The 12536-nt window shown below is 39.2% G+C and overlaps 10 non-coding genes across 10 annotated transcripts; all 10 read right to left on the bottom strand.

Annotated features, from left to right (window-relative positions):
• Positions 1-448: 448 nt before the first annotated feature.
• On the bottom strand, positions 449-640 carry LOC139724166 (U2 spliceosomal RNA). The gene has a single exon (XR_011710443.1). It is a non-coding gene; the product is annotated as a U2 spliceosomal RNA (small nuclear RNA).
• Positions 641-1710: 1070 nt separating this feature from the next.
• LOC139724137 (U2 spliceosomal RNA) lies at positions 1711-1902 on the bottom strand. The gene has a single exon (XR_011710416.1). It is a non-coding gene; the product is annotated as a U2 spliceosomal RNA (small nuclear RNA).
• A 1069-nt stretch (positions 1903-2971) lies between these two features.
• Positions 2972-3164, bottom strand: LOC139724164 (U2 spliceosomal RNA). Its single transcript, XR_011710441.1, has one exon. It is a non-coding gene; the product is annotated as a U2 spliceosomal RNA (small nuclear RNA).
• Positions 3165-4233: 1069 nt separating this feature from the next.
• Positions 4234-4425, bottom strand: LOC139724165 (U2 spliceosomal RNA). Its single transcript, XR_011710442.1, has one exon. It is a non-coding gene; the product is annotated as a U2 spliceosomal RNA (small nuclear RNA).
• Positions 4426-5495: 1070 nt separating this feature from the next.
• Positions 5496-5687, bottom strand: LOC139724136 (U2 spliceosomal RNA). The gene has a single exon (XR_011710415.1). It is a non-coding gene; the product is annotated as a U2 spliceosomal RNA (small nuclear RNA).
• A 1071-nt stretch (positions 5688-6758) lies between these two features.
• LOC139724134 (U2 spliceosomal RNA) lies at positions 6759-6950 on the bottom strand. Its single transcript, XR_011710414.1, has one exon. It is a non-coding gene; the product is annotated as a U2 spliceosomal RNA (small nuclear RNA).
• Positions 6951-8023: 1073 nt separating this feature from the next.
• LOC139724181 (U2 spliceosomal RNA) lies at positions 8024-8215 on the bottom strand. Its single transcript, XR_011710456.1, has one exon. It is a non-coding gene; the product is annotated as a U2 spliceosomal RNA (small nuclear RNA).
• Positions 8216-9284: 1069 nt separating this feature from the next.
• Positions 9285-9476, bottom strand: LOC139724149 (U2 spliceosomal RNA). The gene has a single exon (XR_011710427.1). It is a non-coding gene; the product is annotated as a U2 spliceosomal RNA (small nuclear RNA).
• Positions 9477-10549: 1073 nt separating this feature from the next.
• Positions 10550-10741, bottom strand: LOC139724148 (U2 spliceosomal RNA). Its single transcript, XR_011710426.1, has one exon. It is a non-coding gene; the product is annotated as a U2 spliceosomal RNA (small nuclear RNA).
• A 1072-nt stretch (positions 10742-11813) lies between these two features.
• LOC139724169 (U2 spliceosomal RNA) lies at positions 11814-12005 on the bottom strand. Its single transcript, XR_011710445.1, has one exon. It is a non-coding gene; the product is annotated as a U2 spliceosomal RNA (small nuclear RNA).
• Positions 12006-12536: the final 531 nt, after the last annotated feature.

The raw sequence follows: 12536 nt of genomic DNA, 5'->3' as shown, positions 1-12536 counted from the left end.
CACCATTTTTAACATTATTGTTATTAGAACTTTTGTAAATGGAATCATCAAAATCATCAATATCATCATTAATTTATCCAAATTCAAAAGGGCAAAATTTAGCATTTCTCTTTTTAGCTAGGCCGTGGTAACATCAGATTAGCCTTATTAGTGGTTTGAAAGAAAGTTTCACCATCTTTTCCATTGCAAAATAGGACCAGGGAATCGTAAGGAGGTATATACGTGGAATGAATAATGGTGATGACAGTATTTTTGATCTCTAAAGAAAGAAGACAAACTAAAAAAGACAGAGGTTTGGGGGAGAACATTGAGCTTTAAGCGAAAGCGTTTTAGAGTTGCAGTATAACAAATGAACATTTTCAAGGAATTCTACGAAATTGTTGCAGTGAGAGATTGAAGAGAGGAAGATACAAAGTCAGATTCTTTCTTTGGATTATTATTACCCCCTTGGGGGTGGGCCGATCCCGGAGGTACTGCAATACCGGGCCAATCCGTGGCCAGGATGGAGGAAGCCCCTATTCCATGGCCTCGGTACAAAGATCAGATTAATATACAAGCGACTCGATGAGTCGCGTTTCAGATATTAAGCTGAAAAGAACAGATACTACACATGATCTTAGCCAAAAGGCCGAGAAGCGATAACCATTGCTAATATCAGATACGATAATCTTGTACTGGGATCGATCATCAAGGGATGGCTACCCATTACAGTAACCGCAACGTCATTTCTGCCTTATATCTCGAAAAGCTTACCTTAGGACACGAAACGACCTGCACTACCCTTTGAGCAAATATAAAGTTCTATCCCATGGAATAACTTTCTGGATCATCTTTTGCTCTAAACACGCTATTTTAAGGCTATATATTTCTAAATTGTAGAAACTGAGTCTGTCTTTTTCTATATTATATCACTCTGACTAGGTACTGTGTCATGCGCACTGATTCACTCAGAACACAATCAATGAGCGACGACTCTCCATGCAAATCGCGATTGGCGGAAATATGAATAGTCATTATCACCCTTCAACCATTAGGAGAGCTAGAATTTCTGACGTCACCACGTGCCGTGTTAAACCTTGATACCAGACAGACAGGCAGAGAGACAAACGTCAAGCCATCGTTGCGGTTATTCTCTTGCAAATGCCGTGTGAGGCGCCCTTTCTTTTCTTTCCGTCTGTCATTTAGATTTTTCTAACCCTTTGTTTTCTTACTCTAATTTTATTTTCATTGGCGAGAAAAAAAACAAAATCAAACAATAATGCCACCATTTTTAACAATATTGTTATTAGAACTTTTGTAAATGGAATCATCGAAATCATCAATATCATCATTAATTTATCCAAATTCAAAAGGGTAAAGTTTAGCATTTCTCTTTTTAGCTAGGCCGTGGTAACATCAGATTAGCCTTATTAGTGGTTTGAAAGAAAGTTTCACCATCTTTTCCATTGCAAAATAGGACCAGGGAATCGTAAGGAGGTATATACGTGGAATGAATAATGGTGATTACAGTATTTTTGATCTCTAAAGAAAGAAGACAAACTAAAAAAGACAGAGGTTTGGGGGAGAACATTGAGCTTTAAGCGAAAGCGTTTTAGAGTTGCAGTATAACAAATGAACATTTTCAAGGAGTTCTACGAAATTGTTGCAGTGAGAGATTGAAGAGAGGAAGATACAAAGTCAGATTCTTTCTTTGGATTATTATTACCCCCTTGAGGGTGGGCCGATCCCGGAGGTACTGCAATACCGGGCCAACCCGTGGCCAGGATGGAGCAAGCCCCTATTCCATGGCCTCGGTACAAAAATCAGATTAATATACAAGCGACTCGATGAGTCGCGTTTCAGATATTAAGCTGAAAAGAACAGATACTACACATGATCTTAGCCAAAAGGCCGAGAAGCGATAACCATTGCTTACATCAGATACGATAATCTTGTTCTGGGATCGATCATCAAGGGATGGCTACCCATTACAGTAACCGCAACGTCATTTCTGCCTTTTATCTCGAAAAGCTTACCTTAGGACACGAAACGACCTGCACTACCCTTTGAGCAAATATAAAGTTCTATCCCATGGAATAACTTTCTGGATCATCTTTTGCTCTAAACACGCTATTTTAAGGCTATATATTTCTAAATTGTAGAAACTGAGTCTGTCTTTTTCTATATTATATCACTCTGACTAGGTACTGTGTCATGCGCACTGATTCACTCAGAACACAATCAATGAGCGACGGCTCTCCATGCAAATCGCGATTGGCGGAAATATGAATAGTCATTATCACCCTTCAACCATTAGGAGAGCTAGAATTTCTGACGTCACCACGTGCCGTGTTAAACCTTGATACCAGACAGACAGGCAGAGAGACAAACGTCAAGCCATCGTTGCGGTTATTCTCTTGCAAATGCCGTGTGAGGCGCCCTTTCTTTTCTTTCCGTCTGCCATTTAGATTTTTCTAACCCTTTGTTTTCTTACTCTAATTTTATTTTCATTGGCGAGAAAAAAAAACAAAATCAAACAATAATGCCACCATTTTTAACAATATTGTTATTAGAACTTTTGTAAATGGAATCATCAAAATCATCAATATCATCATTAATTTATCCAAATTCAAAAGGGTAAAGTTTAGCATTTCTCTTTTTAGCTAGGCCGTGGTAACATCAGATTAGCCTTATTAGTGGTTTGAAAGAAAGTTTCACCATCTTTTCCATTGCAAAATAGGACCAGGAATCGTAAGGAGGTATATACGTGGAATGAATAATGGTGATGACAGTATTTTTGATCTCTAAAGAAAGAAGACAAACTAAAAAAGACAGAGGATTTGGGGGAGAACATTGAGCTTTAAGCGAAAGCGTTTTAGAGTTGCAGTATAACAAATGAACATTTTCAGGAATTCTACGAAATTGTATGCAGTGAAAGATTGAAGAGAGGAAGATACAAAGTCAGATTCTTTCTTTGGATTATTATTACCCCCTTAGGAGGGCCGATCCCGGAGGTACTGCAATACCGGGCCAACCCGTGGCCAGGATGGAGCAAGCCCCTATTCCATGGCCTCGGTACAAAAATTCAGATTAATATACAAGCGACTCGATGAGTCGCGTTTCAGATATTAAGCTGAAAAGAACAGATACTACACATGATCTTAGCCAAAAGGCCGAGAAGCGATAACCATTGCTTACATCAGATACGATAATTTTGTTCTGGGATCGATCATCAAGGATGGTTACCCATTACAGTAACCGCAACGTCATTTCTGCCTTATTTCTCGAAAAGCTTACCTTAGGACACGAAACGACCTGCACTACCCTTTGAGCAAATATAAAGTTCTATCCCATGGAATAACTTTCTGGATCATCTTTTGCTCTAAACACGCTATTTTAAGGCTATATATTTCTAAATTGTAGAAACTGAGTCTGTCTTTTTCTATATTATATCACTCTGACTAGGTACTGTGTCATGCGCACTGATTCACTCAGAACACAATCAATGAGCGACGGCTCTCCATGCAAATCACGAATCGCGGAAATATGAATAGTCATTATCACCCTTCAACCATTAGGAGAGCTAGAATTTCTGACGTCACCACGTGCCGTGTTAAACCTTGATACCAGACAGACAGGCAGAGAGACAAACGTCAAGCCATCGTTGCGGTTATTCTCTTGCAAATGCCGTGTGAGGCGCCCTTTCTTTTCTTTCCGTCTGCCATTTGAATTTTTCTAACCCTTTGTTTTCTTACTCTAATCTTATTTTCATTGGCGAGAAAAAAAACAAAATCAAACAATAATGCCACCATTTTTAACATTATTGTTATTAGAACTTTTGTAAATGGAATCATCAAAATCATCAATATCATCATTAATTTATCCAAATTCAAAAGGGCAAAATTTAGCATTTCTCTTTTTAGCTAGGCCGTGGTAACATCAGATTAGCCTTATTAGTGGTTTGAAAGAAAGTTTCACCATCTTTTCCATTGCAAAATAGGACCAGGGAATCGTAAGGAGGTATATACGTGGAATGAATAATGGTGATGACAGTATTTTTGATCTCTAAAGAAAGAAGACAAACTAAAAAAGACAGAGGTTTGGGGGAGAACATTGAGCTTTAAGCGAAAGCGTTTTAGAGTTGCAGTATAACAAATGAACATTTTCAAGGAATTCTACGAAATTGTTGCAGTGAGAGATTGAAGAGAGGAAGATACAAAGTCAGATTCTTTCTTTGGATTATTATTACCCCCTTGAGGGTGGGCCGATCCCGGAGGTACTGCAATACCGGGCCAATCCGTGGCCAGGATGGAGGAAGCCCCTATTCCATGGCCTCGGTACAAAGATCAGATTAATATACAAGCGACTCGATGAGTCGCGTTTCAGATATTAAGCTGAAAAGAACAGATACTACACATGATCTTAGCCAAAAGGCCGAGAAGCGATAACCATTGCTAATATCAGATACGATAATCTTGTACTGGGATCGATCATCAAGGGATGGCTACCCATTACAGTAACCGCAACGTCATTTCTGCCTTATATCTCGAAAAGCTTACCTTAGGACACGAAACGACCTGCACTACCCTTTGAGCAAATATAAAGTTCTATCCCATGGAATAACTTTCTGGATCATCTTTTGCTCTAAACACGCTATTTTAAGGCTATATATTTCTAAATTGTAGAAACTGAGTCTGTCTTTTTCTATATTATATCACTCTGACTAGGTACTGTGTCATGCGCACTGATTCACTCAGAACACAATCAATGAGCGACGACTCTCCATGCAAATCGCGATTGGCGGAAATATGAATAGTCATTATCACCCTTCAACCATTAGGAGAGCTAGAATTTCTGACGTCACCACGTGCCGTGTTAAACCTTGATACCAGACAGACAGGCAGAGAGACAAACGTCAAGCCATCGTTGCGGTTATTCTCTTGCAAATGCCGTGTGAGGCGCCCTTTCTTTTCTTTCCGTCTGTCATTTAGATTTTTCTAACCCTTTGTTTTCTTACTCTAATTTTATTTTCATTGGCGAGAAAAAAAACAAAATCAAACAATAATGCCACCATTTTTAACAATATTGTTATTAGAACTTTTGTAAATGGAATCATCGAAATCATCAATATCATCATTAATTTATCCAAATTCAAAAGGGTAAAGTTTAGCATTTCTCTTTTTAGCTAGGCCGTGGTAACATCAGATTAGCCTTATTAGTGGTTTGAAAGAAAGTTTCACCATCTTTTCCATTGCAAAATAGGACCAGGGAATCGTAAGGAGGTATATACGTGGAATGAATAATGGTGATTACAGTATTTTTGATCTCTAAAGAAAGAAGACAAACTAAAAAAGACAGAGGTTTGGGGGAGAACATTGAGCTTTAAGCGAAAGCGTTTTAGAGTTGCAGTATAACAAATGAACATTTTCAAGGAGTTCTACGAAATTGTTGCAGTGAGAGATTGAAGAGAGGAAGATACAAAGTCAGATTCTTTCTTTGGATTATTATTACCCCCTTGAGGGTGGGCCGATCCCGGAGGTACTGCAATACCGGGCCAACCCGTGGCCAGGATGGAGCAAGCCCCTATTCCATGGCCTCGGTACAAAAATCAGATTAATATACAAGCGACTCGATGAGTCGCGTTTCAGATATTAAGCTGAAAAGAACAGATACTACACATGATCTTAGCCAAAAGGCCGAGAAGCGATAACCATTGCTTACATCAGATACGATAATCTTGTTCTGGGATCGATCATCAAGGGATGGCTACCCATTACAGTAACCGCAACGTCATTTCTGCCTTTTATCTCGAAAAGCTTACCTTAGGACACGAAACGACCTGCACTACCCTTTGAGCAAATATAAAGTTCTATCCCATGGAATAACTTTCTGGATCATCTTTTGCTCTAAACACGCTATTTTAAGGCTATATATTTCTAAATTGTAGAAACTGAGTCTGTCTTTTTCTATATTATATCACTCTGACTAGGTACTGTGTCATGCGCACTGATTCACTCAGAACACAATCAATGAGCGACGGCTCTCCATGCAAATCGCGATTGGCGGAAATATGAATAGTCATTATCACCCTTCAACCATTAGGAGAGCTAGAATTTCTGACGTCACCACGTGCCGTGTTAAACCTTGATACCAGACAGACAGGCAGAGAGACAAACGTCAAGCCATCGTTGCGGTTATTCTCTTGCAAATGCCGTGTGAGGCGCCCTTTCTTTTCTTTCCGTCTGCCATTTAGATTTTTCTAACCCTTTGTTTTCTTACTCTAATTTTATTTTCATTGGCGAGAAAAAAAAACAAAATCAAACAATAATGCCACCATTTTTAACAATATTGTTATTAGAACTTTTGTAAATGGAATCATCAAAATCATCAATATCATCATTAATTTATCCAAATTCAAAAGGGTAAAGTTTAGCATTTCTCTTTTTAGCTAGGCCGTGGTAACATCAGATTAGCCTTATTAGTGGTTTGAAAGAAAGTTTCACCATCTTTTCCATTGCAAAATAGGACCAGGGAATCGTAAGGAGGTATATACGTGGAATGAATAATGGTGATGACAGTATTTTTGATCTCTAAAGAAAGAAGACAAACTAAAAAAGACAGAGGTTTGGGGGAGAACATTGAGCTTTAAGCGAAAGCGTTTTAGAGTTGCAGTATAACAAATGAACATTTTCAAGGAATTCTACGAAATTGTTGCAGTGAGAGATTGAAGAGAGGAAGATACAAAGTCAGATTCTTTCTTTGGATTATTATTACCCCCTTGAGGGTGGGCCGATCCCGGAGGTACTGCAATACCGGGCCAACCCGTGGCCAGGATGGAGCAAGCCCCTATTCCATGGCCTCGGTACAAAAATCAGATTAATATACAAGCGACTCGATGAGTCGCGTTTCAGATATTAAGCTGAAAAGAACAGATACTACACATGATCTTAGCCAAAAGGCCGAGAAGCGATAACCATTGCTTACATCAGATACGATAATCTTGTTCTGGGATCGATCATCAAGGGATGGTTACCCATTACAGTAACCGCAACGTCATTTCTGCCTTATATCTCGAAAAGCTTACCTTAGGACACGAAACGACCTGCACTACCCTTTGAGCAAATATAAAGTTCTATCCCATGGAATAACTTTCTGGATCATCTTTTGCTCTAAACACGCTATTTTAAGGCTATATATTTCTAAATTGTAGAAACTGAGTCTGTCTTTTTCTATATTATATCACTCTGACTAGGTACTGTGTCATGCGCACTGATTCACTCAGAACACAATCAATGAGCGACGGCTCTCCATGCAAATCGCGATTGGCGGAAATATGAATAGTCATTATCACCCTTCAACCATTAGGAGAGCTAGAATTTCTGACGTCACCACGTGCCGTGTTAAACCTTGATACCAGACAGACAGGCAGAGAGACAAACGTCAAGCCATCGTTGCGGTTATTCTCTTGCAAATGCCGTGTGAGGCGCCCTTTCTTTTCTTTCCGTCTGCCATTTAGATTTTTCTAACCCTTTGTTTTCTTACTCTAATCTTATTTTCATTGGCGAGAAAAACAAAAACAAAATCAAACAATAATGCCACCATTTTTAATATTATTGTTATTAGAACTTTTGTAAATGGAATCATCAAAATCATCAATATCATCATTAATTTATCCAAATTCAAAAGGGTAAAGTTTAGCATTTCTCTTTTTAGCTAGGCCGTGGTAACATCAGATTAGCCTTATTAGTGGTTTGAAAGAAAGTTTCACCATCTTTTCCATTGCAAAATAGGACCAGGGAATCGTAAGGAGGTATATACGTGGAATGAATAATGGTGATGACAGTATTTTTGATCTCTAAAGAAAGAAGACAAACTAAAAAAGACAGAGGTTTGGGGGAGAACATTGAGCTTTAAGCGAAAGCGTTTTAGAGTTGCAGTATAACAAATGAACATTTTCAAGGAGTTCTACGAAATTGTTGCAGTGAGAGATTGAAGAGAGGAAGATACAAAGTCAGATTCTTTCTTTGGATTATTATTACCCCCTTGAGGGTGGGCCGATCCCGGAGGTACTGCAATACCGGGCCAACCCGTGGCCAGGATGGAGCAAGCCCCTATTCCATGGCCTCGGTACAAAAATCAGATTAATATACAAGCGACTCGATGAGTCGCGTTTCAGATATTAAGCTGAAAAGAACAGATACTACACATGATCTTAGCCAAAAGGCCGAGAAGCGATAACCATTGCTTACATCAGATACGATAATCTTGTTCTGGGATCGATCATCAAGGGATGGTTACCCATTACAGTAACCGCAACGTCATTTCTGCCTTATATCTCGAAAAGCTTACCTTAGGACACGAAGCGACCTGCACTACCCTTTGAGCAAATATAAAGTTCTATCCCATGGAATAACTTTCTGGATCATCTTTTGCTCTAAACACGCTATTTTAAGGCTATATATTTCTAAATTGTAGAAACTGAGTCTGTCTTTTTCTATATTATATCACTCTGACTAGGTACTGTGTCATGCGCACTGATTCACTCAGAACACAATCAATGAGCGACGGCTCTCCATGCAAATCGCGATTGGCGGAAATATGAATAGTCATTATCACCCTTCAACCATTAGGAGAGCTAGAATTTCTGACGTCACCACGTGCCGTGTTAAACCTTGATACCAGACAGACAGGCAGAGAGACAAACGTCAAGCCATCGTTGCGGTTATTCTCTTGCAAATGCCGTGTGAGGCGCCCTTTCTTTTCTTTCCGTCTGCCATTTAGATTTTTCTAACCCTTTGTTTTCTTACTCTAAATTTATTTTCATTGGCGAGAAAAAAACAAAATCAAACAATAATGCCACCATTTTTAACATTATTGTTATTAGAACTTTTGTAAATGGAATCATCGAAATCATCAATATCATCATTAATTTATCCAAATTCAAAAGGGTAAAGTTTAGCATTTCTCTTTTTAGCTAGGCCGTGGTAACATCAGATTAGCCTTATTAGTGGTTTGAAAGAAAGTTTCACCATCTTTTCCATTGCAAAATAGGACCAGGGAATCGTAAGGAGGTATATACGTGGAATGAATAATGGTGATGACAGTATTTTTGATCTCTAAAGAAAGAAGACAAACTAAAAAAGACAGAGGTTTGGGGGAGAACATTGAGCTTTAAGCGAAAGCGTTTTAGAGTTGCAGTATAACAAATGAACATTTTCAAGGAGTTCTACGAAATTGTTGCAGTGAGAGATTGAAGAGAGGAAGATACAAAGTCAGATTCTTTCTTTGGATTATTATTACCCCCTTGGGGGTGGGCCGATCCCGGAGGTACTGCAATACCGGGCCAACCCGTGGCCAGGATGGAGCAAGCCCCTATTCCATGGCCTCGGTACAAAAATCAGATTAATATACAAGCGACTCGATGAGTCGCGTTTCAGATATTAAGCTGAAAAGAACAGATACTACACATGATCTTAGCCAAAAGGCCGAGAAGCGATAACCATTGCTTACATCAGATACGATAATCTTGTTCTGGGATCGATCATCAAGGGATGGTTACCCATTACAGTAACCGCAACGTCATTTCTGCCTTATATCTCGAAAAGCTTACCTTAGGACACGAAACGACCTGCACTACCCTTTGAGCAAATATAAAGTTCTATCCCATGGAATAACTTTCTGGATCATCTTTTGCTCTAAACACGCTATTTTAAGGCTATATATTTCTAAATTGTAGAAACTGAGTCTGTCTTTTTCTATATTATATCACTCTGACTAGGTACTGTGTCATGCGCACTGATTCACTCAGAACACAATCAATGAGCGACGGCTCTCCATGCAAATCGCGATTGGCGGAAATATGAATAGTCATTATCACCCTTCAACCATTAGGAGAGCTAGAATTTCTGACGTCACCACGTGCCGTGTTAAACCTTGATACCAGACAGACAGGCAGAGAGACAAACGTCAAGCCATCGTTGCGGTTATTCTCTTGCAAATGCCGTGTGAGGCGCCCTTTCTTTTCTTTCCGTCTGCCATTTGAATTTTTCTAACCCTTTGTTTTCTTACTCTAATTTTATTTTCATTGGCGAGAAAAACAAAAACAAAATCAAACAATAATGCCACCATTTTTAATATTATTGTTATTAGAACTTTTGTAAATGGAATCATCAAAATCATCAATATCATCATTAATTTATCCAAATTCAAAAGGGTAAAGTTTAGCATTTCTCTTTTTAGCTAGGCCGTGGTAACATCAGATTAGCCTTATTAGTGGTTTGAAAGAAAGTTTCACCATCTTTTCCATTGCAAAATAGGACCAGGGAATCGTAAGGAGGTATATACGTGGAATGAATAATGGTGATGACAGTATTTTTGATCTCTAAAGAAAGAAGACAAACTAAAAAAGACAGAGGTTTGGGGGAGAACATTGAGCTTTAAGCGAAAGCGTTTTAGAGTTGCAGTATAACAAATGAACATTTTCAAGGAGTTCTACGAAATTGTTGCAGTGAGAGATTGAAGAGAGGAAGATACAAAGTCAGATTCTTTCTTTGGATTATTATTACCCCCTTGGGGGTGGGCCGATCCCGGAGGTACTGCAATACCGGGCCAACCCGTGGCCAGGATGGAGCAAGCCCCTATTCCATGGCCTCGGTACAAAAATCAGATTAATATACAAGCGACTCGATGAGTCGCGTTTCAGATATTAAGCTGAAAAGAACAGATACTACACATGATCTTAGCCAAAAGGCCGAGAAGCGATAACCATTGCTTACATCAGATACGATAATCTTGTTCTGGGATCGATCATCAAGGGATGGCTACCCATTACAGTAACCGCAACGTCATTTCTGCCTTTTATCTCGAAAAGCTTACCTTAGGACACGAAACGACCTGCACTACCCTTTGAGCAAATATAAAGTTCTATCCCATGGAATAACTTTCTGGATCATCTTTTGCTCTAAACACGCTATTTTAAGGCTATATATTTCTAAATTGTAGAAACTGAGTCTGTCTTTTTCTATATTATATCACTCTGACTAGGTACTGTGTCATGCGCACTGATTCACTCAGAACACAATCAATGAGCGACGGCTCTCCATGCAAATCGCGATTGGCGGAAATATGAATAGTCATTATCACCCTTCAACCATTAGGAGAGCTAGAATTTCTGACGTCACCACGTGCCGTGTTAAACCTTGATACCAGACAGACAGGCAGAGAGACAAACGTCAAGCCATCGTTGCGGTTATTCTCTTGCAAATGCCGTGTGAGGCGCCCTTTCTTTTCTTTCCGTCTGCCATTTAGATTTTTCTAACCCTTTGTTTTCTTACTCTAATTTTATTTTCATTGGCGAGAAAAAAAAAACAAAATCAAACAATAATGCCGCCATTTTTAACATTATTGTTATTAGAACTTTTGTAAATGGAATCATCAAAATCATCAATATCATCATTAATTTATCCAAATTCAAAAGGGTAAAGTTTAGCATTTCTCTTTTTAGCTAGGCCGTGGTAACATCAGATTAGCCTTATTAGTGGTTTGAAAGAAAGTTTCACCATCTTTTCCATTGCAAAATAGGACCAGGGAATCGTAAGGAGGTATATACGTGGAATGAATAATGGTGATGACAGTATTTTTGATCTCTAAAGAAAGAAGACAAACTAAGAAAGACAGAGGTTTGGGGGAGAACATTGAGCTTTAAGCGAAAGCGTTTTAGAGTTGCAGTATAACAAATGAACATTTTCAAGGAGTTCTACGAAATTGTTGCAGTGAGAGATTGAAGAGAGGAAGATACAAAGTCAGATTCTTTCTTTGGATTATTATTACCCCCTTGAGGGTGGGCCGATCCCGGAGGTACTGCAATACCGGGCCAACCCGTGGCCAGGATGGAGCAAGCCCCTATTCCATGGCCTCGGTACAAAAATCAGATTAATATACAAGCGACTCGATGAGTCGCGTTTCAGATATTAAGCTGAAAAGAACAGATACTACACATGATCTTAGCCAAAAGGCCGAGAAGCGATAACCATTGCTAATATCAGATACGATAATCTTGTTCTGGGATCGATCATCAAGGGATGGCTACCCATTACAGTAACCGCAACGTCATTTCTGCCTTATATCTCGAAAAGCTTACCTTAGGACACGAAACGACCTGCACTACCCTTTGAGCAAATATAAAGTTCTATCCCATGGAATAACTTTCTGGATCATCTTTTGCTCTAAACACGCTATTTTAAGGCTATATATTTCTAAATTGTAGAAACTGAGTCTGTCTTTTTCTATATTATATCACTCTGACTAGGTACTGTGTCATGCGCACTGATTCACTCAGAACACAATCAATGAGCGACGGCTCTCCATGCAAATCGCGATTGGCGGAAATATGAATAGTCATTATCACCCTTCAACCATTAGGAGAGCTAGAATTTCTGACGTCACCACGTGCCGTGTTAAACCTTGATACCAGACAGACAGGCAGAGAGACAAACGTCAAGCCATCGTTGCGGTTATTCTCTTGCAAATGCCGTGTGAGGCGCCCTTTCTTTTCTTTC

The sequence above is a fragment of the Diadema antillarum genome, unplaced genomic scaffold (assembly GCF_040938485.1).
Source record: "Diadema antillarum isolate AM-2024a unplaced genomic scaffold, OU_Dant_1.0 scf00000207, whole genome shotgun sequence".
NCBI lineage: Eukaryota > Metazoa > Echinodermata > Echinoidea > Diadematoida > Diadematidae > Diadema > Diadema antillarum.
This window is presented reverse-complemented; position numbering and strand designations above follow the sequence as displayed.